The sequence below is a fragment of the Topomyia yanbarensis genome, chromosome 1 (assembly GCF_030247195.1).
Source record: "Topomyia yanbarensis strain Yona2022 chromosome 1, ASM3024719v1, whole genome shotgun sequence".
In the NCBI taxonomy this organism is placed as follows: domain Eukaryota; kingdom Metazoa; phylum Arthropoda; class Insecta; order Diptera; family Culicidae; genus Topomyia; species Topomyia yanbarensis.
Window position 1 is genome coordinate 58,398,898 of NC_080670.1, and position 27,986 is coordinate 58,426,883.

Below are 27,986 nucleotides of genomic sequence, written 5' to 3' on the forward strand. Positions count from 1 at the left end.
GTCAGGCACGGGAGACTTCAACGCCGTACAAATAATAATGGAATACAACTCACAAAAAATGAAAGAACTAGTGGCAAGTTCCGCACTCTCGCACACATCATTACGTACGTTGACCTCGGTTCGTTGGAACGGCTGACTGGTTGCTTCGTTGATTCTCCTCTTCTGCTCACACAATTTCCACACGCGGACTCGTGGTTCTGTTACCCTACTCCCCTCCCGCATTCAGCGCTTCCAGTTTTGCAACCGACCCACCGATTCCTTCTGCTTCTGGGAGCCCAGTCCTGCCCGTCCGTCGGACTATACGAAGGAACACAAGTCATCGCACTGTACCGATACCGGCAGTGAGAGCCGTATAGGGGGCACTCCGCTTTCAAGCAAGCAAGCAGTTGAAACGACACTGTCAACTGTGCGGCACTGTACCCTTTGCATATTTTCCTGCGTACATCACGACACATTTGTATTCACGGAGGGTTAGTCAGTCTCCCCCAAAACCAAAGAGGAGCCGTGTCGGTCCCTTCCATCTACCCCGATTCGATTCGACCCTTCTGCCATTATGTTTCGACTCTTTATGATCTGTACTCTGTGCGCTTCGCGTGACTCTCACGCGTATGATGGTGACGTTTAGTGTACAACGACTCGGTTAGGTCCCGCTGTTACTCCTCTCGCCAACCCTATCTCCCCGTCCGTTTTGTAGTTCGAGGTAATATTATTATTATTATTTATTTATGTTCTCCGATCGCTACGGGACTACACGGAATGCGGGAGTGAGTCGGAGTGTCGGAGCAGGCAGTGCACAATGTATTTGTATCTAGCAACGATGATGGTCCGACAGCAGCGAAAAGTGGGAGATAATGAGGAATACGTTTCACAGCAAAGGGAATGGATGGTTTTGAGCGTGACGAGGGGTCGAGCTTCGGCACGGGGTTGACATAAACTTGCGTTTATGACTGATGTTAGTCGGATAAATAAGTGCGAAGTGTTTCGAAGAGATGAGCTAGACGGCAATGAGGTTAAAAACTTCGCCTCAACAAACATTCGCCGAACAAATAGGGTTAATTGGATTGCATTTTATGTTTGATAACTGACTATTAAGTTCGCCATGCCTTGAAATCTAGAATATGGTATTTCTAGATTGTATTCATCGAAACCTGTTTTTATTTTCCTTTTTAACATTGACGTATAAGACCTCTAGTTTGGCCACTGTTCTGCTAGTATTGCCAGTCTACCGAAAATCACGTTTTCATCAACGAAAAATCGATTCAAGGACAAATGGCAGCGCACGTGTAGCAATCAAATGTTTGGTTGTTGTCTCGGCTAGCTAGAGTTCAAGAAGCATTTATTAACTTTAATTGTATAAATTTACTCAAATAATATGGACTGTTTTCTATGTTTGGATCATAAAACTAGCTATAATTCAAACTTGATAATTGTCCTTTTTGGATTATGAAAATATTCGCAGATTTGTGCATTTTTGAATGAATAATATGGAAATAGTAATATGAAGAGCAGAGTTGAATGACGTGTGCATCTGATCAAAACAAAGCTTTAGTACTATTACATTCCGTTACGGATCTTGACGTTCTAATTTGACAGATATCAACCGATTCCTGGTGTACAGGAAAATTTCAGGCCTAACTAAGAGTTCTTCGTGGCTGGAGTCCGAACATACGACAAGTGGCCTAGCGTTTTTTCTCTGAACCACAAGGCCAGTAATCCAAACATTGACGATTAAATTGACTGGTGATCTGACTCAGTTTTGAGAGCGAATCGTATTCAGTCACGATAAAGAATCGACTCTTTTGATCGATTCAGTGACACCATCGAGAAGATCCAAGAAATATCTGTTTGAAGTACGTTTCAAGCATATTTTTAGTTATATTGGATAATGAGCCTATTTCCAGCTTATTATAACCCTACTCATTTGAAGCCTTTTTTAGTAGAACAGTGTCTGCCATCTTTGTTCAATGCATTATCTCTAATGGTAGAGGAAAAATTGGGGCACTCGATATGAGTTTTCATTGCGCTCAATTACGAGTATTTCACAACTTTCATGCTATTTATGTGATTACCTTGGTTCTTCGGACCGAAGCAAAGATACTGATACGAATTTATAGTTATTCCATAGAATAAAGACCGAGTAATTTACAAAATAGTGTGACACCCTTCCTAATAGGGCCAAAATTATAGTCATTGCCAATATTCAAATTAGTTCTAGTATGTTCAACACGCTATTTCATTTTTATGTGACTCATGACCACTCGCCTGTTGGCTGGGTATGTTCGGAGCAAGATAATAGTGATGTCAACCTCCTAGAGGACACAATTTCCTTCCTAGTGGATATCAGCCACTGATGACACGTTCGTGTGTTTTTATGCTAATTACTCGAAACTAATTTACTAATTTAAAACAACTATATGCTAAAACCACAAAATGCAGAAGATGCAAGAAATAGTGAGGAGACTTCTGGTTTTGTCACCTTTTTTCAGAAACTCATGATGAAATATGGTTTGCATGGTAATGAATAATATAATGCATATGACTACTTATTAACAAATCTGCCGTTTGTTGGATTTGTTCAATAGGTTTCTTGTACAGAGCATTGTTCCGTGTGTCCAGAGACAAATAAGAGTGATTTTTATTCCTACACAGGAAAAGCAAACCTTCGGCCAAAATTCGTATTGGCCGATTTCATTGCTTTCCTGTTTCCGGAAATGGACGGAGTAAATAATCTTATGATACCTCGATAATTGGATTGAGACGAGCTCAACTGGCATACACTCGCAGATGGCACTTGTATTCTTGGAGATTAGAGGACTCTCGATTCTGTATCAATTGATGTTCTCTCGGATAAACTTTATGAACATTATCTTTCGCCATTTTTCAACAACCGATTTTGCAATTTGTTTTAAAAAAAAACACATGAACTTCTCTCATGGTGATTCGAAAACTTTTCGAATAAGGTACACGGGTGTTCCACATTCCAATGCAAAGAGTATTAGCCTATTCAGCAAATTTCCATTCATTAATGTAATATTTTTTCAATATTTTCCTAAATTTTCACCTCAAATATTGAAAATCACGTGAAAAAATTCGGCGTGCACCAAACTCAAAATCTACTTGACCAATCGTTTTGAATTTTCGCACATTTTTCTTAACGTCATTGCCCAGGTAACTACGGGTGCATTTTTCAAATATTATTAGAAAAAAAGCTCTCATCAATACCTAGAAAGTAATGGGTAAAGTTTGGGTGCAAAGTTTGAAAACGATTGGTCCAATAGATTTTGAGTTATGATGTACACTGCAAAACAAGTTTTTGGTGAGGCGCCTTCCAGTGATTCTTTCAATTTTTGGTAGTTTACCATGAAATGTTATTCAATTACTATTCCCGACCCTTGCGAATCAGTCTTCTCGAGATCTTGTTTTTTGCCTTACTTGACAAGATGTCTTTGCTGAATATGCTGCAGATGTCTGCGGTAACAAACCATCAAAATCGTACTCTAGATCTTGTGTTCGTGAATGAAGAAGCTTAAATGAACTGCAATGTCTCGGAAGCATACGAACCGTTAGTTGAAATAGATTAAATTGATTCCCACCACCCTCCTCTAGTTGCTTATTCCTGCCCACAACGAAGAGCATTTGACGAGTATACCGACGACTGAGAGTTCGATTTTTCGAAAGCCGACTGTACTGGACTTTTCACAGCATTACAGACAATCGATTGGGTGTATCTTCTGAATCATGCAGCTGATTTTGACGTTGTAGAAAGATTTTCTTCTGTTTCAAAGGAGTTTTTTGGTGTGTATGTTCCCCCGCCTCGATCAAATCCACCATCCAATCGACGATTACGTGAACTGAAGCGTTTAAGAGCTGCTTCACTCCGACATTATACCAATCGACGGGATCTCATGCTGAAGCGGAAATTCAAAATCGTTAGCAAAGAATACACGTCGTATATCTGCTACCTCTACTCCAGGCATGTGCTACGGACACAAATTGATCTTAAGCGGAACCCAAAACGTTTCTGGTCTTTCGTGAATGGGAAGCGTAAGGAAAATGGGATTCCTTCTACCATGTTCTTTTCGAAGGAATCATCAAACACACCAAGCGGCATCTGCAACTTATTCGCGAATCACTTCTCAAGTGTATTCAAAACTGTTTCAGCCAACTCCAACCAGGTGGAATGCGGCTTTCGTAATGTTCCCTGTGATGTCATGAACCTGCGAAACATCAGTTTTTCTGAGAACGACGCTCTTGCAGGCATACGAAAGTTGAAGTCCTCGGCATCAGCGGGTCCAGACGGAGTTCCTGCTATTATTATAAAAAGATGTGCAAGTACATTGTGCTCCCCCTTCAAATTATCAGTTATGTTCCCAGTTTTTAAGAAATGCGATAATCAAAATGTAGCAAACTACAGAGGCATAACGTCGCTCTGCACAGGTTCCAAATTAATTGATATCCTGGTAGGATATGTCCTTCCTAGCGAAGCCAAGTCATACGTCATACGTTCATTCTATTTTTTTAATGAAGTCTGCTTTGTTATCCCGGCGGGTTGTAAACTTCGCTATGTTGACGACCTGAAGCTGTTTCTGATTATACGATCCATGGCCGACTGTATATAGCTAAAGGAACAACTAGATGCCTTCTGTAATTGGTGCAGTCGTAACTAGTTAACTGTCCGTGTTTCGAAATGCTCTGTGATTTCTTTCACACGTAAGAAAAACTCAATTTTATGGGATTACACGATAAATGGAGAATCGCTCGAAAGAGTGTTGGTTGTCAGAGACCTTGGTGTTCAACTGGATTTTCAATTGTCTTTCAGAGATCACTATTCGCACGTCATATTACACGGCAAACAGAAATCTCGATTTCATTATACTCGCCAAGGAGTGTACTGATCCGTATTGCTTGCGAGCATTGTATTTTTCGCTTGTCCGTTCCGTGTTGGAAATCAATTATATCATATGGTACCCATACACTGATGTCTAGATTAACAGGATAGAAGCTGTGCAAGCCAGGATCGTCTGCTTTTCTACTTTTACCGTGGCGACTTGTCACAATACACGAAAAAACTCTAATTCTTATCAAACAATTCCCGTGATTCTATCTTTGAAGACTACAATCATTAAGCTGAATAATATGGAAGATAATCAATATATAAGTATCAAGTGCAACATTCTTTCTTTCATGAGCTGTTCTTCAAGGCATACATTTCCTTCTTGTATAACTGCACCTTGCATGTAGGTAAGAACTAATCAAAGTAAATGTGCATTATTAATACATTAATACATATTGAATTAATTTTAAACAAGAGCGTTGAACCTATTTAGGTCATATGCAGGTGATCGATTGTGCGCCGAGAAATTAACGCAAGCTGAGATTCCGCATGCCAAGCATCCAATTTGCTTCTTTTATTTGAACAAGAATTTCCTCAAGTATATACAGGAGAATAAAATGTTGATCGAATTTGCTCAGTTCAAACATTCACCTTGTTCTTACCACCCGAGGTCATCACCGCCTAAGTTCCATTTAGTGATACTTAAACGTGATACCTTATGTCCAACATCCATTATGCCTAACGTCTGTTATGCCTAACGTATGTTATGCCTAACGTCCATTATACCTAACGTCTGTATGCCTAACGTCCATTATGCGTAACATACGTATGCCAAACGCCTGTATGCCTAACGTATTTCTGCCTACTGGGCTACACCCCTGATTCACACCAGTTGTATTTGGATTTAGTGTATAACTGGTACCAGTTTGGTGTTAGTTTGGATTTATCCTCTAACTCAAGTTAATGCTAGTTATAGATGAGATGAATTCGAAGCACAAAAATATATTTTTATCTAAGTTAGTTGTTGTACCCTTTAGCATAAACTGGTTTGATCCATTTTTCCTTTTTTTTGGAATAAACATGGCGCAACTATCATTGAATAAGTTTGATTATTGAAGAGAATCCAAATTTTAGCAATAAAGATTGGCTCAGTGTCCATGAAACGAGTTTCCTTTCTAGTTTACCACAATTTACACGGAGATATATCTACTCCTAAAGTCTTGTAACAGACAGCTAGAATTTGTTGATGTTTAGCAGTGACTTCCAGGTCAGATCTGAGAAATCTGAATCCATTATGAATCGGTTAGTTTTTTCATAAACCGCTCATTTTGGTAAATAGCTTGATCTATGGTTTCAAATATGACAAAAACTTTGCATTTCAATCCACAACACAAATAGTTTACCAAACAAGATTTTTTTGCTAACAAACTTAGTTGTTCAGAACTCTTTTATTTCACAATGCCGTGTATAATTATCGTCCTGATAACGAAAAGTTAGCCTTACAATGTATTGTTTACCACCATTACCCTTTTATGCAAATGTCATTTAGAACATCCTTTCGAGTTTCACAATGCTAGGAAAATCAAGCTTTTGTCACTGAAACACATTATTCCACTATTTCTGTTCACCAACATCTTACCCAAATAGATAGTAAATTTTAAAGGATTTCTGTATTATTTCATGAAGTAAACCTAGTTTCCAGTAGATTATTGTGTATCTATAGGGAAAAAAGCAACGAATAAATTTTAAATTTTTAAATTTTTTACATCGCCCATCGCTTTGGTTGATGTAACAGTCTCCCCATAAATGATTGTGGGTGTGAACTACGGAATGGCACCTGTATTCAAAATAAGAATTTTACGTCTACACTTTGTTTTTATGTGCCACATGTGAGTTGATGGGTACTAAATTTTAGGACAAACCATTTCCCATCATCGTCGTACAATATGTTCTGCAATAAATCCCCCGAAAACCCCCTCCTTCTTCTATTACTCATTTATCTTGTGAGTGCGAGCGAGACAGCAGTGGCGTACCTGTTCTCCTATGGGGTACACGATCACATTTTCGGGAGCGACATGTGAGCAATATGAACCCACCCTCCATCGCAACAGCTATTGTGCGATAAGATAGCGTCGACCTTGAAATGTTACGAGACCATATGTACCACCAACACCACACTCTCGATGCAGTGGCACACCACCATCTCATGGCATGTCAGCAACAGCGCAACCGGGATCGGAACGGGAAAGTTATTTTTACATCACATTGCGACATCGACCCGCCGTGGCGTGTTGGTTTTTGTGTTTATTTTTCGGCGGAAAAGGAGTGCCGTTTCGTAATTCCTAGTATATAATTCAATTTTTCAGAATTAGTCGGTTGGGTGACGAGCGACATTTGCTTTTTTTCGGTTTTGATTTGACGCCAGGTTTTTTAAGTTAGCATGTTCACTGAGTATAAGTTATCTAATTTCGAATTAAAAGATGTCTAAACATACGTTCAATAAAAGTCGGTAATCCTTTTTCAGGATGATCCAATAATCGCATGAAAGGTAATTTCCATTTCCGTCAGCAATGTTTGACCATGAGGCTATGCCACCGCGTAGTCCAAAAATCTGACCAAATATTACACTAAACAACCACGCGAGGTGGGTTCTTTCAGGGCAGGTTCAAACACCCGGTGACCTTGTTGTTGGTTTTACTGTTTCTCACTGGATTGAGCTGGAACTGGATGGGGGTCGTAGATAAGTCCGAAGGCTAGCAGTGGGCACACACAGTTTTTTTCCTCGGACTGCGGCAGCGTGGCAGAAGCAGCAGCAACAGTCAGTGTAAGGTGAAAGAACCCGGAGCCGAGCCCGTCCGTGCGCGTTCGTAGAACGGAATCGGCTCATATCCAATGCGCGCAGGATAGTAAGAATTAATAGAAAGAAGGAACAACCGAAAACAAAATATGCGAAACGCGAACCAACAGGGTGAACAAAACAGACCCGGGGGGAAATGGCAAGAACCGCTTGGCTTTCTTGGTCTGGTTGGCTGGCCGCACAGACGGCGGCAGCCTAAGTTCATTGGCTGGGCCTTGAAAATGTGTGTAGAGATAGTGAAAAAGAGGGTGTGGAGCGAAATTGTGGATATATGTAAATGAAACAGGTATAGGCATTAGAAAGAGTGCTTGGTGTGCTTGAAATGATGCGTAGAGCAGTCATTGCCGCCCGCGGAAGAAATGGGAAGGTAGGAAAAAGTAGATTTTTCGTAGAAGAAACTGCGTGATAGGGTACCGGAATTGGTGTAGGTATGGTGGTTTTTTTCTTGCGCACATTAGACTATAACTCGAACTACATGAAGTATAAACATATCACGATTGCGATATGTTCAGAAAAAATTACCGTCAATGCCAATACCAAAGAAGATTTGCATTGGAAACGAGCATGAATTAGGATGCAAATTAGCACGTTCGTAATTCGCTGGTATCGAAAATTTTTTATTTGATGAATAGCTCGAAGTTGTTTGAGTTACATGAATTGAAAACATGTCAGAATGTACATATTTCAGTTCTGTCGGTTTTTAGGCATATAAGTCAAATATAGTATGTATAAAGATATACCATTTAGTACAGGTTATGAAAGATTTTTTTTCTCCCCTTAAGATGAAAAAATAATTTGTTCGGATTATGCTTTGGCTCAATTTATTAAATGCTAATTCAATTGAATTAGAGCCCGTAGGCAACGAATCATTTGACGTAGAGTGCTGAAAAAACGAAATTAAAATTATTTGTTGTACTTTTTCAGAAATAAAAAGATGGGGACAAGTTATTTCAATGCGGCTTTTTTAGCATCGCGAACTTCTGGTTTGAATTCCTCGTCATAGTTTTGACAATTTCTTCATTTAGTCAGAGTTTTCTTACTACTCTTCTAGTTTTTCCGTTAACAATTGCTAAATTGTTCTCAAGTGGGCGGACTTCAGAGTAACTTAGTGCACGTATAAACATTCCGGATGTAGTAGCAAATATGGTCACTTCTGTACAGGCCCTTGTGTGATCTAATAAATTAAAGAAAGTGTTCTCAGATAAACTTGTTTCGATGTATTCGAACTCATAGTTTTTTGCAACCTTGCAAGAAAGATTGTTCGTTTGAAGGTGCAAATTCCTTACCAGATCAGAAGCTTTCTTGTTAATTTATCAGCGTACTTTTTAACTTTTTGGGGGAGTATCTTTATGAGCCCTGATTCGTCGTCTAACGGGTGTTCAATAAAAAATGAGAATTTTTTCAGTCATGTAGTTAAAAAACAAAATTCATCGAATTCAGTATTTTTTATTGAAAACGTTTATTCTTAAAATAACGTCAATGAATATTGGAGAAGGAGCCCTGGTCAGCCGTATGACGCAACTTAGTCGCGATGCTCTCACAAGAGCGCTGGACGGCACTGACGTCCATCTTCCGGATACAATTCCGGATCCTGGTGGCCAACTGCTTCGTATCCTTGGCACGCCAATTATTTTTGTACACTAGGGCATTGAAGGAGCCGGAAAAATCGTCAATGGGACGGCACTGAGGCGAGTTGGTCGGGTTTCTTTCTCTCGGCACGTACCTTTTTCTGCCCAAGAGATTCCAGCGTCTTCTTTGTGTAATGGGAAAACGCCTTACCCGGCCAGAAGATGTACTTCCCATCCGCATGATGCTCCTTTAAGAACGACAGAAGAATGTTCCCAATACACTGGTACACTTGTTGATTGATGGCCAGACCGCTCGGCTTCAACCACGGCTTTGAGATCCCTTTGTGCAGTATGGCGATGTATAGACTAACTTCTTTCCAAATTTATGCTTGAGCTTATATTTTACTTCAGGGGATGTGACCGACTTGTCGCTACTATTTAGCTGTCATTTCTTGGAATGTGGGTCTTCGACAGTAGAAAGTAACTTTTGTCGTCCAGCACGAACGACGTCCCGCAGTAGTTCTTCGTCATCCACCGGAACTGTGATTTCACAATCGCTATCTGCTCGTCCGTGTACTTGGGGGACCGAGTCTTCTTCCGACAGATGATGTCCTCCATCTTGATGTTTCGGTGAATCAAGGGAGCTGTGATATTTTCGGCTGGCGTCACGCAAACTCGTTCCGACCTTGTTGTCGAACAGTTTTTTCAACGCTTCCTTCTTCTTCGTCATTATCTTCACTGGACGGCCGCTACTGGCCTTCTGCTCCACGCTCTGTGATGTCAGGATCCGGTTAACTCACGGGCACGTTTTCGTCTGAAAAGTGGTCTACCGTAAACTTTTTCACGATTACCATGCGTTTCTTAAAACCGTACAACACGCTCGCGGAGTGCTTACTGTATTGACGCCATCTTCGATTGAACTGACAGCTGAAAAAAACATGCCACCCATTTCTAGGGAGTCCAGAGAGCAATTCTCTTGGAGAGAAAAAAAAACTTTAATTATAGAAAGGTATTGGAATTATTCTCATTTTTTGTATACACTCGTTATAAGGAAGCATTCTTGACATTTCGTTAGAGCATTGCGGGGTTTAAATTCTTGAGTTGAATCTTTCGACCAGTATAAAAAATAAAGAAAGTATTCTGGCGTTCAAATAGTAATTTTTAAAATCCAAGATTCAACGATTGAAAATTGTGATTTTTGAAGGCTTTGGAGATCCAAAGATCCTAAATACGAAAAATAGATAATAAAATAGAGACATTAGTTTATGCTCTATTTTCATTTCAGTTCGTCATAACATATCATGATTAAAACGATGATTATTGTATATAAATGAAGCCCGATTTCGTCCTATTGGAGTAATTTAACGGCTTACAGTTTCTTTCTCGCCATCAAATATCAGAAATGTGAAATATTCTATTCGTGGGACCAGATTAGAGAAGAATTACGCTCTTCAATTCGCAACAACAAATCGCTTGCCAAATAAAAGATTTTTAGAAAAGACTTTGCTAAACCTTAGACCTGTACAGTAGAAAAGTTTGAATCAAATGTATACCCGTGTTCCAAAAGCCTATCATCATATAGCTATCTGTGCTTCAAACTGGAAGTATTCTTGGTGTCAGCAGAGTCTAGATTTCCGTATTTGTCTTTTACGCTAAGAATCGATTGCAAGCTATATCGAAATATAATATCGTAATAGAAATTTGTACCGAGGCACCTGCAATCGACCTTCACTATCGTGAACCAATTTCAATTGACTTATTCTTCTTGGGCCAATAAGTAATAATCAAAAAATATTGATCCACCCATCAGCTCATGAGTTGGGAGTTGTTTGCTTCAAAACACTATCTCGGAATCAGATCAAATTATATTGCGATTTTAAGGATTTTTAATGTTAAAATGGCTTACGAAGACGATGTAAACTAAGCTAAAGTAACTAAATGAATTACGAGAAAAGCACACTTTTAACTTCAAACTGGAAAATAAATTATATTTGGCAGCACTGTCGCTTGAAATTAGTTTTGTTTCTAGATTCCTTCAAAAGTTTCTCGTGGCTTGTTTCTTGACTTATTAATAGCGGAGATATAATCAAAAGAAGATAAACGTTTTGTTGATTTTCATATTAGTAGACCTTGACTGTAGACCGTCAAGCAATTGCTATATTGTTCATTAGACCCTTTTAATCCAACTGTTTATGTGGTTGTGGATTGTAGATTCTGCGAGACATCTTTAAGCATATTAATGTATTTCGGTAACTTATTTGGACATATACTCAACTCAGTATTGTCGTTAGTTTTTACCACATTTACCTACTCGACCTCATATAAATAACAGCCTCCAACGGCCATCGCCGGCACGGTCCCAATTTGACCCGTCCAGCCCCATAATAATCGTTCCACATGGCCGATCGTTCCACGAAAATAAATAATAATTTTCGACCGCTATCTTCAACACCCTCTATTCAGTCCGGGGTGGTCTTGAGCGCAAAAGTTTAAGCAACGTGTTCAACCTTCATAAATTTCCGGCCAAATAAAACCGGTCATCGGTCGATTGGTTCGCACCGTTCTCGACCCCTCTCTCCCCTGCTTCCGCCATGTGTGACAAAAAAATCCTCCCAGTCCCCCCGAAAAAAAAATGCAAAATCCTCGAGACAGTCGAAAAGTGTCACCTTAAAGTGTTTAACTTTACGACCGGCGGTGTGGATTAACGTGCTATCGAGTCTTCGTAATTCGCATGTTTAACGGCGGCGTCAAAGTTCTTTTGTCGCGGTGTCGGTGACAGTGCTAATTTGTTCGAAACGCTGTCAAAATTGGGTAGAAGATGAACTGTCCGGTATCATCATCATTGACAGTGTCAACAATATGGCGGAACACAATTGGAATTTTGCTTAGAATCAGTTTGGTTTTGAGTTATATTCTCGTTAATTGAAAAACCTGGGTAGTCTTTTAAAAAGGTGTGATGTGTAATCGATCAAAATTGAAGCTATTTTATGCGATGAAATTGCATCAATTATACTCATTTAGATTCTTAAAATAACGTTGTAATTCAGATCATTGATCGAACAGTACTAGTAGTAAACAAATACAAGACAAAAACGAGCGACATATAAGCTGGAGTCAATAACCCCTCGGCCCGCGATAGAAGATACGGTTTTGGGGTCGGTATAATCCCCTTTGGAAGAACCAGTATCGGCTGCAGGTTTCTTTATTATTGCGTTGTAATTTATTCCAAAGTGTTTCGTTTTGATTACGGTCGAGATTGGGTGAGTAAACTGGAGGAAAAAGTCCAAATGGACACGCAAGACAGAGAGAGGAACAGAAATAATCCGGTAGGTTGGGTGGAGGGAATTTCGCGAAACCTGGCGGAGAAACAGAACGGAACGGCGAGGAAAGGAACAACATTCGGTAAATACTTGCTCATTTTATTGCGAGTCAAGCAGTGGGTGTGTATGTGAGGGGCACAGCGTATGTGTGCACAGCGCTCCAAGTGGCCATGAACTCTATGGTTTTGCTTATGTTCTCGACTCCACTCCCTTTATTACGTTTTCTCGCTTCACATGTTCGATTTTGTTTGCCATTAACGTTTATTACGACACAAGGGTAATTTAATTGAGCGCGATATTAAACGCTGCCGAGGAAAGTGTGGTAATTGAGCAACAGGAAGTTCGCATTCGGATTGGATCGGCGATGCTCGGAGAAGAAAGGGTACGCGCGGACGCAATGCTGGGATTGTTAGCCAGCTTGATTTAATCTCCCGCCGGTCACTGATCAAACGACAGTTTTTTGACAAGATCGGCTTTGGTAATATTTAAAAACACGCTTAATAACGCGTACCGCGTTATTACGCTAATATTTCCAGCCATCTTGTTTTAACAGTTATGTGTCCAACAAAAAAAAACACCTTTAACAGGCCAACGAGGGTACCCGGGTACCCACAAATTGAAATGCTCATAACTATGGCTTCCTTTAACTGATTTGGACACTTTTAGATGTTTTGGATTCAGGAACTCGTCTACTTTTTGATTCTGTACATTAGAACCGAAATAATGGATCTGGTTTTTGGTAATCCGGATTTTCCGGAGTAATGATCTAGTACTAGGATATGATTTGTAAATTTTAATAATGTCCTAGCAATATGAGTATAAAAACTCTTCAAATTGTCTCGGAAGTCTGTTTTTTATTGTTACGGGACCCTATGGCAAGTTGGAAAATGGATTTGGAATGGAATGGCCACTCACGGCTCCACGGGAACCTGCTCCGGAATGTCCGTTCCGGGGTCAAATCACCAAATGGTTCCAAAACCACGTGATACAGCCTACTGATGCAATTCCAAGAATTTTGATACTCATATTGCTAGTATTCCATTGAAGTTCGCAAATAGTACCCCAGCACTGGAACCTGCTTCCGGAAACCCGGATTCCCGAGAACCGAATGAAGTAACCCGATTCATTTTCACAAAGTCCAAAAGTGGATGAGTTCCTGAATCCAAAACAGCCAAAAGTATCGAAATCGGTTGGATATTACTTTAGTTATGGGCATTTTAGTTTTGTGGGTACCCGGGTACCCACGTCGGCCTGTTACGTTGTAAAAAATTCAGGAGCCCCTCCTCACTCCCACCCTTACTATATCAACAATATTATTAACCCAAAAGCTTGACTTAGTGAAGTTCTGAGATGTCACAAAATTTCAATTTCCAGCTATGGACAAAACATAGGAATTTAATTAATTGAAACTTAAAAAGGTACCCGGGTACCGCGTCGGGCACACAACGGTTAAGTTCAGTATACAGTAGATGTGCACCAAAAATCCGACGGATATTATGTTGTGACTATTTGATTACAAATTACATTTGTTTACGAAAAGAACTATCGTTTTTTCCAATAAATATGCGTTTGACTTCGTCTGATCAGAATCCGACACTAACTTGGTGACAAAAGGAAAGGAGTTCTGATTAAACTGATGAGAATAAATGAAATATTTCTCCTTAGGGGAGGAAAATTTAAGCAAAACCGCGTAATTTAGTTATAGGTGTTGTGCTCCTCACGCGCGATTGTAAGTAATTTTCTCCTTAGTGGACAAAAAATACCTTTGTGTAAATTATTTTCCACCGTCGCTCCGAATTGGAGATTGTAGAATTTTCTAGTTGAAGATACATTCTTCGTAGATTAAACTAGTCGTTAAGAAGACAGGAATTTACATAAACTGGTAAAGTTTAGGATTTGATTGAAATTCATTTTCAGAGAGAGCTTTTTTTTCTTAGAAGACCAATCAAAACATATTTTTGAAAACCCAGAGTTGAAAAATGCTTCAATCAAAATAGTTTTTTAAATGATTTTTGTGATTAGTGGGAGAAATTTTAAAGGAAGGTCAAATTAGATATACCTCGTGAAACATCAAGAATAGATCCGCTAATTTGGAAACCCGAACTTGAGCTGTTTATTGGGGAATAAATTGCCAAAAATCTACTGAATAGATCTTGAATTTTCATTTTTTTTATTTTGAAGCTACATGTTTTGACTTTTAAATTTAAATTTTGAAAATCAGAAAAAAACATTGGTGGCAACCTCGAAACGTCACTGGTTACATTGATGCTGAAACTGCTACCGAGGAAAACTTTTTGTAAAAGTATTGGTCCGATTTCAATAGTTTTTTTTTATTATTATTTATTATTATTATTTTTTATTATTTTATTATTCAGTAAACTTTTGTTCCATTTATATAGCCTCTAATATGTCTAATAAAAATTTAAAAATGTGGCAAATCGTTACAATTTGCTAAATACAAAAAACTCACGGGAAGAAAACGCAATATGTTTACTGAACAATTTATAAAATTGTTGAAATCGGACCAATATTTGTATGAAAAGCGTTACTCGCTAGCAGCTTTATCATCAATGACAATTCGAGGTCGATAATATTTTTCTGGTCTTTAAAATTAACATTTAAAAGACAAAATATGTAAACAAATTAACAAAAAATTCAAAATTTGTTCAGTAGATTTGTTCCTCAAAAAATAGCTCAATTTCGAGCCTCGAGAGTAGAGAACACCCACAATTTCATTAAAATGTAAAAGAGGATTAGAAACTTTGACGTTTTTCGGCTTAAGAATAGTTTGAAATATTCTCCGTTAAGCCGGCAATTTGCTAGAGGAGAGGGGGAGGGGAATAAAGGACTCAAACCGCAACCCCCGAAAGTTTTGAAAAATAAAATAAAGAAAAAACCTGAATCTTGTTTGGTTTGAGCAAATGTGGAAGAAGATTGCTATTTCCAGTTTAGTCTTTTAACCGTTAAAACGATCAAAACGATAACCTGAGAGATCATTACCTGTAGCATCACAACATCAAGATTAGTTTTCATTTTATATCAAATTTTACCCGGATACTCAGTGTGCTTTCTGCTTATGCACAAGCCAGCGCGAAGCGAATGACAAAAACAGTTACTTCGTAACATATTTTTCGCGCACAGCACAGTTTTGATTTCTTTATGGACATCGTATTGAACTTACTTAAGAGGTTACACCACTGTGGACTTTTCAAAAAATAAAATTTCTTTTATTGGCATAAATTGTGTTTTACAATTTTAAAAATGATATGTTAAAATGTGGATGGCGATAATAATTCATAAATGCTCAGAGTTTTTGAGTGTACTGATAACCGCTATAACTATAACCGCTATAAACGAAATGAAAAATCAACAAATTCCTGCGAACGTCGCTTACTATCGGTCCAAGGAGTCGAACAGACTCTCGTTTTTGGCTCTAGGTCAAAATAAAAAGCGGAAGATAGATGTCCGGCCGTGGCAAAACTCGCCGGCTGGAAAATGTTGCACAGTCACATCTTGTGTTGAAATTACTTTAAAACATGGTTTTTTGACCATCGCAACTTGGGCTATAAATCCCGTTTTACAGGATCTCGATTCACCATTCAAAAGTTGTGCTCCGGCCAAATACGGTGGTAGTCGACTTCTGGTCTTGTCGCATAAGAGGCTAACGAAAGCCGCCTTTTCGTGTTGTACCATGTCAGGCCTTCAGTGCTGATAAAGTTCAACATGTTGATCCAGGCGAAAAGATTCATTTAAAACACGTAGTTGTGTGTGACAACTCTATAACCAAGATCCCCATATGTATGAACGATGAAAAAATCGAGATTCGACTACAAGATCTGGTCGAATTTCTCGCACAGTTGCCATTAAAAAAAATCATGTCATGTTTGAGAGAAATACAATCTTTTACGAAGGACACATGCAGGGACTAATTCATTAGAAGCTTCATTTACTCTCACTTGTCTGATAATACAGTGAAGACCCAATTTTATCAGCCCCAATTTTGTCTACCTCCGATTTGATCAGCATTGTATGAAAATTGATAGTTGGTAGTTTTATGGGCTCTAGCAGACGAATTAAGTTGAATTCGAGTAAATCCTTTCGTGAACATATTTTTTTATCTTAGAGATCCGAAATATGCAAAAATAGAAATTTCATTTTTTTAAATTTTGCGCTGTCATAGGGGGTCTCATTCCTACTTGGGGTCTTCTACACCTTATATAGTCTAGAACACACTGCATTGCCTTTTAAGATTGCAATTCTCGGTTATTCGTTAAATAATTAAAACTCTAGAATATTGAATGTAACTAGAGCAAATAGTAACTTGTAAATGAATATTATAATGAAAATTATTAATTCAGTGATACTGTAGTAGCTTTTCTTGTAATTAAGAGCATATTTTTGGGATTTTTTCTATTCTTAACCCCTATTATGCCCATGTTGTTTATAAACAATAAAGTTTTTTAAAGATTTATAACTTTCAATTTAGGCGGGATTTGCTCACAAAAACAAGTAAAGCTACTAAACATGACCATTACCTTTAATTTGAGCACTAACAGTTGCAAGTAGGAGCTTTGGAACTGAAGTTATTAGAATTAGTCTGATTGGATTCTGATGAAACAGTGCTGCCAGGGACAGTTTATGTTAATGACGATAAATGAAATTGTCATATATTTTCGGTATTTCGCAATATTATTGAAAATAATAAAACCTATCAATTTAGACTGTCTTCGACTACATTTTACACGCATTTGGACTATTCTAAATATTCTAGGAGAATTATATCGAGCATTGGAAGATAAAAATTGAGCAACTTCTAGCACTGCGAGGGAAGCATCTATCTTTATGAAAAAAGGTTTTTCGTGTGTCTTGACCCCTCCCTACTTGCACTAGAAATACGTTTGGCATGAACGAGTTAAATTGACTTAATTTTGTTTAATTTTTTTTAGTTTCTAGTGACTATCTCAAGTCATCAGAATTAATACAAAATTAAACATAATTTATTTAGCCCCACCCGAAATAAAATCCTTGCTGCGGGCTAATTGAAAACAAATTATTCGTAATGCAGGGAAATGTTAAGTTCGACATTAAAAGTCGGGTAAAAGAGCTACGGAATGCTTGATTTCTGATTGAGGACCACGAAGTAGAATATAGATTCCGAAATTTAATGAAAAATCTCTAAATTTTCAAAATATTAACAGCAGAATGTTCACTATCGTCCGAAACGCATGGACTACTATAATAAATAGATTTAATGAGGGTTCCTTCACTATCGAATCCATTGTTTAAATTTTTTTTGAGTTTCTAGTGACTATCTCAAGTCATCAGAATTAATACAAAATTAAACATAATTTATTTAGCCCCTCCCGAAATAAAATCCTTGCTGCGGGCTAATTGAAAACAAATTATTCGTAATGCAGGGAAATGTTAAGTTCAACATTAAAAGTCGGGTAAAAGAGCTACGGAATGCTTGATTTCTGATTGAGGACCACGAAGTAGAATATAGATTCCGAAATTTAATGAAAAATCTCTAAATTTTCAAAATATTAACAGCAGAATGTTCACTATCGTCCGAAACGCATGGACTACTATAATAAATAGATTTAATGAGGGTTCCTTCACTATCGAATCCATTGTTTAAAATTTTTTTGAGTTTCTAGTGACTATCTCAAGTCATCAGAATTAATACAAAATTAAACATAATTTATTTAGCCCCTCCCGAAATAAAATCCTTGCTGCGGGCTAATTGAAAACAAATTATTCGTAATGCAGGGAAATGTTAAGTTCAACATTAAAAGTCGGCTAAAAGAGCTACGGAATGCTTGATTTCTGATTGAGGACCACGAAGTAGAATATAGATTTCGAAATTTAATGAAAAATCTCTAAATTTTCAAAATATTAACAGCAGAATGTTCACTATCGTCCGAAACGCATGGACTACTATAATAAATAGATTTAATGAGGGTTCTTTCACTATCGAAACCATTGTCTTCCAATCCGTAGCTACAAATTGCTTGCCATTCAATTTTTTTAAAGAACATTTTTTACTAGTTATTCCTAATTTGCAACAAATCTTTCGTTCAAAAGAGGATGTAAAGTATGTGATCTGGAATTATAACGAATTTCAAATCGTAGCAAATTTGGGTTAGCAAATATTTACAAGTGTCATTCAGATAGTTCTTAATCCATATAAAACATTCATTGATACATTGTGTCATTATTGGGCGGATATATCTCGGTTCATTCACTATGCTTGTATCGGGTAAAAGTCGGAGATTATTTCCCTGGTCATTGCTAGATTAAAATGTACATAGTACTCTGAGGTACGAATAACCTGTGAAAACGAGGCTTTATATTTAAAATTATTTTTGAATAATTTCCAAAAAAATATATCAGAAAATGAGATTCATTTTTACGTGAGAAGTACTGCTAGGCCACATCACCAGCTTCTAACAGACAATTCTCAAGTTTGGAATCTGCCCGTAGCGAGGTTATTAATCCGACAGCCCATCAGAGCGAAAACGTGTTCAAAACCGAACCAAGAAAAGTCATTGCTCGCTCTTATAGACTGGATATGCCGGATACCGTTGGAAGATAAATCCGAAAGAAAAAAAAAACAAGCCGAAGCAACCAACGCAGTAAACACATCCACAGTTTCGGACCTAGAATGATAGTAAAATCTTAACGTTCCAAGTCGGTAACCTGGCTTTCCTAGCTGAAATGTACAGGCCACCGATTAACAGTATTCTAATGAAGCTGACGGCCGGCTAAGAGAAAGTCCTAAAAGCAGCAGCCATAATTTCCCGGCAAGTGGCTGGCAGACGTAAATCAATCGTGTCGCCCCATTGTATCGAGTTCAAATTTCTTCAACTTCGGATCGTGGATCTTTCTCGCCCGTTCAAGACATCTCAAAAGCTAATCATCTGCTTTTCCTATTCAGATTCCGATCTGAGTCACGATCATCACTCTCCACATAACTAACCCACCCCCCCCCCCCCACCCCACTCATGTCCCCTTCCTTCTTCCCAGCGGTATTGCAAGGTACTTGGACTGTGGCTGTGGAGCCCTTTTCGATCACGGAGCTTTCACCCGTTCTCTCTTTTGATACCGGGTGCTGGTATGAACTTAGGCCCCTACAATAAAACGAAATCAGCAGCAGAAACAAAGGCGAAGTTCACATCAAACTCCCTCGCTTGGCCCCGCACAACCGCACGCGGCGCACACAAAACCAAAACAAAAAACAATCGAATCGAAGTGAAATTTCCGAATATCTCCTCAGCGCCGGAACTTAGAAAGTGACGCGCAAGCGCGATCAGCTAGCGGTGCTGTGGCGCGCTCTGTTCGTCGACGTCTCACACCTCTATGGTACCTTCACGGCAGCGAGATTGATGAGTTCGTGGATGTTTTCGGAGAAAATGTGTTCCCTTACACGATGACCCCTGCCCCGGTCGTCATCGATCAATAGAAGTAGATTACAACGTTACAGATTTAAATAAACATTCCCGGTCTGGTTCGCGGGGATGGACTGGTTTACAGCATGTTGCCACGCGAAGTGCCGATCGACTTTGACGGGGACAATACGACCCGGAAGACTCCACCAACTAGCAAACTGAGCAAACAGTTATGCATCATCCTTCATGGAAGCCAATAACCTAACCTATCCCGGGGTACGGGTACGAAAGCGCCGAAGCTCCTACCCTTCTAATTAACGTAGGCGAACGACTAGAATGAATTCAAACCAGAAGATTATGCAAGCCATTGTGTCGCGTGTGTGTGCGTTGCTTAGGTCATTCCAAGTCATTCCTCTATCGGTGGGTTGCTTCGATTCGAGCGTGTCATTGAGATTAGTTCCGTGAACTGTCATTTTCTCGGTCGTGTGTGACATGGGAATAGTTTTTTTTAGTGCACTTCTTATCGAAGTTGTATTACGGTAGTGAAAAGATGCTCAAGTGTGTCGGATTATCCCGGTGGCAAACAGTCCGAATCAACCTTAAAATGCACTTGCGATGAGATTAGTGATCGTTGTGCATATATAGAGATAGAGAGAGAGAACAGAGCATACTGGTCGTTCCGGTATGCTATTCTTGGCCACTACTGCGAATGTAGACGATGCACGTGAAAAGCAAAAATAACAGCCGCATTCAGAGGTCAAGTCGGTACAAATCCAAGGCGACTTGGATAATTTAGATTGGCACCCTGCGCGAACTCTGCCTCTAAGTGCACAGCCCCTCGGGAACTTGACTTGTGAGGATGTAAGTGATGGCAGTAGGTAACTTAGTCTCATAGTTTGCGCGATTGAACTCTCTCTCTTTCTCGTCGCTCTCCCTCCCTCTCTCTATTGTACATATACCATTTACGGACCACTCTGTATTATACCTATAGTTTGAAAGCTGCTTTGCATGCGACCCCAAAAAAGTCCACGCTATTACGAAAGACCTTGGCGAAATCTATGTCGGCGCGCTGAATTTTCGGTGACTTTCATTGCCCCTCGGTTTGCTGCCTGTCGTCTGTAGCGTGTGGTGTCCGTTGCTGTCTGGCAGCTAATTTATATATGACCATAATAAAAGGTGCGCGAGCAGGCTAGTGAAAACGGAAGCGGCAAAGGAGAAATCGGCGACTGGAGAGAAAGACAACAAAAAAAGCGAAATGAAGTAATTTCAAAACTTTTACATGCCGATTACAAAATCGAGTAGCGCTTCGGTGTGACCTCTCGAGGGGTTTCACTACAACCCAATCATCAACAACACCGCTACCGTCACCATCACCAACAAAGGTTGCTTGCTGTGGTGGACACTTTTAAGGATTCTACGCTCTGTGGGTCTTCATAGCTGTTTCGCCCTGTAGAAGAAAGTCAAAATTTGTCCAAACGAATGCTGGGTTCAGGGGTTGTATTATGAGTGAACGGTTAAATCATAAATCTGGTAACGTGGGAATTTTATGAGAGGTAAAACTCAGCCCTGATGGATTTGAGTTCAATGTACAACGCGAGCAGCATTTGAATGGTTTTGAAAAATCACAAAATTGCAGCATTTCATCCTGACCATATTTTGGACTATTATTCCGGACTTATTTATTCTAATCATTTAATAATCAATAATGGATACTTCAATCTGACGGTTAAGGAAGTAAGGCGTCACCTATAAACCAGTCATCGTATGTTCTAACCCCGGTCAGGAAGGTGTCTCTCTGACGAGTATCAGTGAATTTTTTTGTCCTATTGCAATCGGTTACGAAGTCTTTCAAAACATAAGGTTAAAATTTCGCGAAAAGTTTACCCAAGCTGTGATTTTTGATTAAATTAGTTATGGAATTTGCGTTTCGACTTCGTCTCATCAGAATCCAACACTAACTTAGTGAAGGAACTAAGCTAGCGCCAAATTGACTCCAAAAAAATGGACTACGGAGACACTATTTGTTTTCTTGAGCAAACCTCTAGTCAAGCGTGATGTCCCGCAAGAAAAGATGAGCTTTTTTCTTGACTTAGGGAACACCTTTCTTCTGAACCCAATTACTCGGATGTCTCTCGTGGAAGTAATCACGGGCCTTCACTTTTTTCCTTGTATTTCAATGGCTTTTGCTCCTCATACCATGTATTCGGACAGTTTTAGATTAAATTCCAGTCTATGCCATTTGAAAACAAATGATCGATTTGAAAATTCCTCTTAACGGTATCACATTTTATTCACTTCACTTCATTCTTCAATTTAACCGCACTGTGCCAACCCATAAATTTTCGTGCTTGTATGCATGTTTGCACACGTCGGTTTCGTGCTCAAAATTAATAGCATCTAAACCGTTTACTTCAGGAGTACAGTTTGTTCGAAGCAGCTCTTGCCTTTATGATTGCGCATTTACAGGAAAATATTGTTCAGTGATTAATTCGCCTATATGTGATATACAAAATTTATTTCCAGAACTAAGTAAGATAGAAGCTTTATGTCTTCGGCAAAAAATATTACCACAAAAGAAATTGCTAAAGATACAATATATCTAAGTTTTCGAGTTATGGAACTTGTTATATGGAAGACCCCTTAAAATTAGTTTTTTCATGAAAACTTTTTTAGTAATTCTTCTACGTTCTTAGAAAAAGTTGTTTGCGGTGTCGAATCACATATTTTTGCTTACCAATGTAACTTTCTATATGTTGGATGAAAAGATGGATTTACTTGTCGCAGGGCTCTCGAATGTTTCATTTCATACCCCTACGATGGCATTTCGTATTCAAAATAATACTCGGCGAGAATCGAGTCGACAAACAAGTTAGTCACTATATGAAAGTAAAAAGCTAGTACTTTCAGCATTTTATGATGTTGTTTGCTACTTTTTGCTCCTTAACGGGTTATTTAAGGTGGAAGTTACACTAAAATATCGCAAAATTTGGAATATCTTTTTAAATACAATACATAGGAAATTACTTTGTTCAGCTAAAATATGTAAATCGACACCGCGAACAACTTTGTTAAAGATTCCAAGAACATACACACAGAAAAAAATGTTGGTAAAAATAAAAGTTTTTCACTCTTAGCAAAAAACAACCAACGCATACTCTTAGGTGAAAAATAAAACTTATATTTTGATTATTATTCTTCATTAGCTTAAAAGGAAAACTTTTATTTTGATTATTATTCTTGATTAATTTAAAAGTTTTACTTTCAACTTAATAGTTGGCGTTGGTTGTTTTTTGCTAAGAGCGGAACACTCTTACTTTTACCAATATTTTTTTCTGTGTGTAGGAGAATGACTAAAGAAGTTATGATGAAAAACCTAATTTTAAGGGCTCTTCCATATAACATGCTCTATAACTCGAAAACTGTTAAAGCTAGGTATATGGTATCTTCAGCAATTTCCTTTGCAGTAATATTTTCTACAAGTTTGCCGAAGACATAAAGTTTCTCTTAATAAGTTCACGAAAAAAATTGGTATATCTCTTATAGGTGAATTAATAACTGAACAATATGTTCCTGTAGATTCGCAATTATAAAAACAAGAACTTCTCCGAACAGACTATGCTCTTAATGTTAACGGTTTAGACGCTATTAATTTTGAGCACGAAAACAACGTTTTAAAACACCGTGGTTTGGGGGTTGTTCTTTTTCGGTATAAATGGTATTTTTGTCTGTATAATCCATTAATTTTTCTCATATTACCGCTTAAAGCTTGAAAGATCTAACCAGTGCATGTTTTCTTTACGAGCGTGCTATTATTCGATTAATTTCCTTAATTTGGCAAGCATTAACTAATATAAAAAAACTGAATCGAACGTTTTTGCTCTGTTTGGACGGATCAGAAAGCACCTTAGAAAAGGCTACCCACACTAACACCTTCGGCTCGAATTTCGGTTTGCCGGCATACTCTATATCGTCTGGCATAGTTTCAACGATGTCAGTGTAAAAGCCATTATAAAGTGCGGTTCATCATCCAACATGATGGATTTTTCATTCACAAAGTGTTTACGGTGAAGTGTACGGCAGCAAATTAGTATTTTTTTCGAATTTGTTTCACTGTATATTTTTATATTGTATTGTATTATCTTCGAATTAAAAACTCAATCAAATATATGATAGATACTGTTGAGGAGTTGACAGGAAACAACCAAAGGATTATTCTGGCCGTACTGCGTACAATGTATTGAAAGATCTTCCTGGAACGTTGAGGTCAAGTTTTGCTAGAAGCGCAGGAGAGTCTACGTTTGTCTGTCAGCAGGTCGAACATAAAAAGTCATTGCAGAAAGATTCGTCTGTTTCGCCGCGTATGGAGATTGATGAGGACACAGTAATCTTCATATGAAGGAAGTTGGAAACGATTTTGCCAGGGTAACAGACAAAGTACAAACCTAATAAAGTTCTTCTGTACCCGTTTGGTACGATTAATGTGTATTGTGTGATACAGAGCCCAAATAGTAACTCCATATTCTAGAACGCTGCGTACTAGTGTAATGTATAGTGTTTTCGGACAATACACATCATTGAAATCACGAGTGTTGCGTTTGATGAGTCCAAGTACAGCGTAGGTGTTAGCTATAACGAAAGAGTAATGGGCGGTAAAGCGTAGTTTCCGGTCGATAATGACACCAAGATCCTTGACGGATACGACTCGTTCTACGGGACACGGGAGTTGAACATATAGCGTATTCGAACACAACTGGAGAATGTACTCGTGTAAAGCTGATTGTGCTGCAATTTTGAATATTCACACTCATTTCGTGTCTGGCACGCCAATCGATGATCCTATCGACGTCCATTTGCAAAGCACAACAGTCTACCATAGTTGTTATAACACATAACAAAATACTGTGGATAGTTGAACTAGAATTATTATTTTTGCGCCAATTTGTGTGTCGATTGTCCAGCTTTGTTGTCGGCACTTGACAGCATTCTTTTGTTTTAGCACTTACATTTGGTGGGCGATCGCATTTTTTATTTCCCGGCTGTTTGCTTGCCATCACGACAATCCTTCAAAATATTGAAAATAGTTACGAAATTTGCATGTCTATGAGCAGAATTTCTTTTGTAATGAGTCATCCAAACAGGTTGGCGACATATTTACCTAAAATTAGCTTGTACGACATTTAGTTTGCAACCAACTGCGTAATTAGAGATTACTAACTAGTTCAGTATTCGTACAATTAAGTATAGCAAGAGCTTTGTTAGACATTTTTTCGGTTTTTCACACATACCACGATCTCGCAGTCATATAAACGTCCCGGCGATTCAGTCACGTGATAGCTGCCTTACGAATTTATAAACGCGGTCTCATGAGCCCACTTACAAACGCCCGCTCTCGCGCAATGATGAATCATACTCGCTCGGAAGCTCCCACTCTAAAATCCGGAATTTATATACACGAGACAACAAGTCTCAGGGCGCCATAGTTGAAGACTCCAGTGAAACATAGGATCTGATATTCTTTCGTCATCTGAACCGTACACTCAAATTTAAACATCAGAAGGACAACCCGTGCGAATAATTAAAAATCCATGCAAATATACAAACGGCTTCTCGGTTATATAAACGAATGCAAACATGCGAAGTGGCATACGCGACATAAATACGGCCACACGATCAAACACGTTGACATAGAAACTCTTTTGCCCTTGCCCATAATAAAAATCTGGTGACGAATGCGCGCGTCTGCGATCGCACATGCATTCAAGCACTCCGGTGATCAAGTCAATATGTGAGCACTTGTGCCCGCTCCCTTACTGATATGAATCGGTCACATGCGAAAGCTCCTACCTTTAATCCTAGCAGCCTTCAATCTCCGCCTAAAAACAAACTCATATAGGGTGATGAGCCCATTTTCGCTATGTTTCGATTATGACCCTACCCATTTGAAGCCGTTGGTTAGAGCAGTGTCTGCCATCTTTGTTCAACGCATTGAGTCAAATGGTAGCGCAACAATAGGGGCACTCGATTCGAGTTTTCGTTGCGCTCAAACACGAGAATTACACTGTTTTCTGCGCATTTGTGTTATTATATTGGTTCTTAATAACTAAGCAGAGATGTTAATAACAATTTTCACGCATTCCATTGATTGTAGGCCAAGAAATTTATAAATTTGTGAGGCACCCTGCTTAGTACGGTGAAAATAGGCGGGGTATTTTAGTGATATGCTCACTCCCTTTCATATCTGTGCCAAACATTCAAAGCCGCGGTTCGCGCGAACATTCAAAAGCTCACAAGAATATACAAGCGGTTTCACCGTTATACAAGAGAATGTACACCTTGCTTCTAGCATTTGAACTGTATACTCAAAATTTAGCATCAGACTCGTGGTCCTCGTAAACACTCAAGAACCCACGCAAATCTGCAAATGATAACACGGTTATAGAACCGAATTAACACACTAGCACAGCTGATATACAAACGCCCACACGATCAAATACGTTAATATACATACGCTCGAACCTTTCGCGATCATCCACGTACATTTGCGATCGAAATATCGCCAACATTAAAAGGCCCCGTTAATGGAGTGAACGTTCTAGCACTTGTAAATTTACAATCGTGGTTTTAAGCGTGAATATATAAACTCTCGTTTCCACGCGATCATGAAATCTCCACGTCCCCACGTCTGAGCCGTACAAACACTATCACAATCAGAATCACGACCCGCTGTAATTGGTCTTAGCTAGTGTACAGTGGTTCAGAATGTAAATTTAGCAGGAATTTTGAGATCTTACTAAAACTAAACCATTTAGCCTTATTAGGCCTTTGGAAGTTTTCGTAGTTTGTGAGCCCCTTTTTTCTGTTAAAACAACAGTTGGGGTGGTTTTAATTTTACCAAGATCAAAAGTTCAACTTTTCAATAATTCTAGATAGAGCCATACAACCTTCAGTGAAGTTGTAGAAACGACAAGTTTTAGAAAAGCTTGCTGCAGACGTGTAAGCTCTATCTGCCACACTTTTCATTTTACAAAAAAATTGAAATCAAGGGAAAGGGTGTTTCTTAGAAAAACTGTTTTATTCAAATAACTTGTGGTATTTATTAAAAAGTGAACTGTACTTCAGACAACTTAAAGATTGGTTTGAGGCGAATAATTTGTTCCATGAGACCACATATCTAACTATTACTATTGAAAAGTTATGAGCGCTTTTTCGCCAAAGATGGGGCCACCAAAAGAATTTTTTTTCATTACATATAAGGTACAAGCAAAAATGGCGAGCACGATATTTTTTTTTAATTTCGCAAAATTGATTCCAAAAAATTGCAATGGAAACCTATATCTTTTGAACAATTGAAGCTAGAGTGTTGATGTATTATAAGCATGTTCGTCCTCAAAAACTCTAAAAACACCTAAAGGGTACGTTAGAAAAAAATTGAAAACTGCAAAAGTTTTAATAAAAAAATAGTTTTTCATGAATTGTCCTTGGTAGTATGTCTAAATTACATTCACGGTGGACAATATAAAAGATATTGCTTTATTTTCGTCATAAAATTTTGCACCTTACAAGACTTTTCTATTATTTATAATGCTGGGTAGGGTTATTGTAAATTTATTAATATCAGAATATTATCTTTTTAATGGTTCGAGATAGAGTTTCGCAGTCGTTCAGAAAATTGAAAATAAAGAAAATCCAATTTTAAAAAACTTTGTCGAAGACACTGGAGTTCTATATTTTGTACTTTTCATTTTACAAAAAAAAATACTAAAAAAATAAATTTGCATTAATTTCATATTTTTTTAAAATGGTTTTATTTATATAACTTTTGCAGTTTTAATTTTTTTAAGATGACTAGAAATACTTTCAGATATTTTGAAGCAGAATAGTTTGTCTTAATATACTAAACTGTTATTGTAAAAATAATAATAATATTTTTTGTAAAAAGCTCTCGTAGTGAGAGATTATATTGTGTTCCTGAGCAAACCCCTAGTCAAGTGTGATGTCCCGCATAAAAAGTTCATTTTT

At 38.4% G+C, this 27,986-nt stretch overlaps 1 protein-coding gene across 5 annotated transcripts in view; it reads left to right on the forward strand.

The window, feature by feature from the left end:
* Positions 1-27,986, forward strand: part of LOC131677707 (protein roadkill) — a 395,312-nt gene that overhangs the window by 330,736 nt on the left and 36,590 nt on the right. The window lies entirely within an intron of this gene.